Here is a 2,960-nt window from a genome sequence, read left to right on the forward strand (position 1 = left end):
ACTAGACCTTAAGACTAAGATCATTAAACAGATAAATATAGAGTTACAGAATCCCAGGAAGAGACGTTGATAAGAATCATAAACCTGGCCCCAAGAGTTCAGCCAGGCTCATAGAGCACTATGATGCAACAAATTTTCTGACTTGGTTTACTGCAAGCAGAGCTCCTCCAAACCAAACAATAGCCACAAGGATTTCACTGAAGTCTACAAGAATGTTATTTAACTTCAGAAAATAAGAGAAAAAGGAGAAAAGAAAAAAGAAACCAAAAAACCTCTCTGATCACTAGGACATAAATGGTTCAAGGCAAGATAGTAAACTCAGCACCAAGATTTCTTTTAGACACAGTTGCAAAGGATGCTGGAACAGTCAGCCTTGATTCTTACAGCCTATATAGACAGCTCGTCTGTAGGGACTCTACTAAGTCCATTCAGAATGGTTCTGAAGGGTATCTGCGCCAGAGGACAGAGCCCAAGGCACCGAGAATTGTTAACTACGGAAGACACTCGGCTGCAAAGGAAGTGAGTCAGCAGCCCTTGAAATTAACTGGTTCACCTCCTCCCTCAGATTATCTATCACATGTCTTCTCTCAAGTCCCAGTGGTATTCCAGAGGAGGAAATTTTAATATCACAGTGTGGTGAGAAACATCACGAAGTCACATTAAATAAACTATACTATTCATTAAGTTCTGTTTGACAGTGATAAAATTTTACATCTTTGTCAAGATAAACACTGAAAGAAAGAAACCCTGTGAGTGCCATCTTGCGGCTGTTGATAAATGTTTTGTTAGTCACTCAGTGGGGTTTAACTCTTCATGACCCCATGGACTATATAGCCTGCTAGGCGCCTCTGTCCATGGAATTCTCCAGGCAAGAATACTGTAGGGGTAGCCATTCCCTTTTCCAGGGGATCTTCCTGACCCAGGGACTGAACCCTAGTCTCCTGCATTGCAGGCAGGTTCTTTATTGTCACCAGAAAATCCATCTTGTGGAAGGACTAATAAATCCTCCTCAAAGGCTGGCCCTCCATGAATCATTTTAGTCATGTTGCCAAAATTCTGCCTGTGTTCACCAGCGCTAAATAGAAATGTGCAGACAGTTTTGGGTGAAGTACAGAAAAGTAGCTTTTATTGCTTTGCCAGGCAAAGAGGGCTGATGCCCTCAAGACTATGTGACCCACGCTGGAGCCAGTAGCAAGGAACCGGGCACAATCAACTCATGGACGTTCTTCTGACTGAGTGGAGTTAGTCAGGAGTTAGCATCATCAACCTTCTGGTTCCTACCAACCTGGGGTCTAAGTGCTTCTGGGCAGCAGACAGTTAACTTCTTCCACCTGGTGGGGGTTTCAGTATCTGCAATACAGCTCAGAGGACATGGCTCAGAATATTATCTGTAGTCCTTGAGAAAGAGCTAAAAGTCCTTGACTTCGTTTAATGTCTAAAGTATTATTATTTTGTCTTGCTTGATTGTTTTCCTTTCTTTCTGCCTTTCCTCAGTTGCCTGATTAAATGCATCCTTTGACTAAAGTTCTACAGACAAAAGGCAGTCAGAGGACATGGGCAGAGGTCTATTCTCGGAAGGCCTCGTAGAGTCCTGCTTGGTTACAGTCAAACTGCAGCTTTGACCTTCTCATGGCAGCCATTGGCCACAGGAGGTTCCAAACACAAAAGCCAGAGGCAACAAAGGCCCAGAGTAATGAGATGAGAGGAACAGTCAGAACTGGTGCCTCACAGAGAGCAAAGCTGCTCCAAGGGTATGAGTAATGGAGAACAACATTTTGCACAAAGAAATAAAAACTCCTAGGTAAGGCAGTGATAAAATCTCAAACTCAAATGAACGCTGAACAAAGACACAGACAAAGACTAGAAATGGTATGCAAATTATACTCACAGCATCCCATCCTGAGGCAGACTGACACGGGGCTAAACCACTGCAGAAGGACAGAATGGGTCACAGGAGATAGTCAGTGGAAACTGGAAAAAGAAACATGAAAATTACATGTGAATAAACCACTCCTTTGTCCACACTCTCTGACCATTTTCACTAGTTCCATTATGAGAGAAAATGATGGAAGTATTAATAGAACCCACTGCTGAGAATCCTTAAGTAGAGAATAAAATTAAATAAGTTTATAGTCCAGTACTATATGTAGCTCTTGTTGCATAGAACAGAAGATATTCTTTTAGTTGCAATTTTATAAAATACTGACTTTAACCACCTCTCCAGGTATTCATCAACATTCTGATCCTTCTTTTAGTTGCAATTTTATAAAATACTGACTTTAACCACCTCTCCGGGTATTCATCAACATTCTGATCCTTATAGGAGACAAAACAGATGAGCAAATAAATTTGGTTTCTAGCAAGGCATATTGTCTGGATAGGTAATAAGTCATTTAAAAACATTAAACTTCCATTAAAAATGGATCTCTGTTTAGATGAATATGCCCAATAACACTGACTTTTCTAGCCAACCCAGCAAAACAAAGATAAGATCTCGGATATATTGAGATGTAAATACTGGAAAGGAAGAGACAATGCTGTTATTTGTAGAAAATGCTGCTGGAAAAATTGACTAATGAAACACTTCAGGGATACAATCTCATCATACGGGGAAAAAACTTATCTTTGACGCAATCATTCTAGCTCAAGAAATTTATTTAAAGTAGATAAACAGGGAAGTGAGCATATTTGTGTGAAAGATGTTTATCATAACTATATTTTTCTGGTTAAGAAAAAAATAGAAACACTCTTTATGGTCAAACTGCTGAATTAGTCAAATAATACTTACACAATGAGATGCTACTGCTGCTGCTGCTAAGTCGCTTCAGTTGTGTCAGACTCTGTGCGACCCCATAGAGGGCAGCCCACCAGGCTCCTCTGTCCCTGGGATTCTACAGGCAAAAACACTGGAGTGGGTTGCCGTTTCCTTCTCCAATGCATGAAAGTGAAAAGTGAAAGTG

This window comes from Odocoileus virginianus, chromosome 19 (genome assembly GCF_023699985.2).
Source record: "Odocoileus virginianus isolate 20LAN1187 ecotype Illinois chromosome 19, Ovbor_1.2, whole genome shotgun sequence".
Lineage (NCBI taxonomy): Eukaryota > Metazoa > Chordata > Mammalia > Artiodactyla > Cervidae > Odocoileus > Odocoileus virginianus.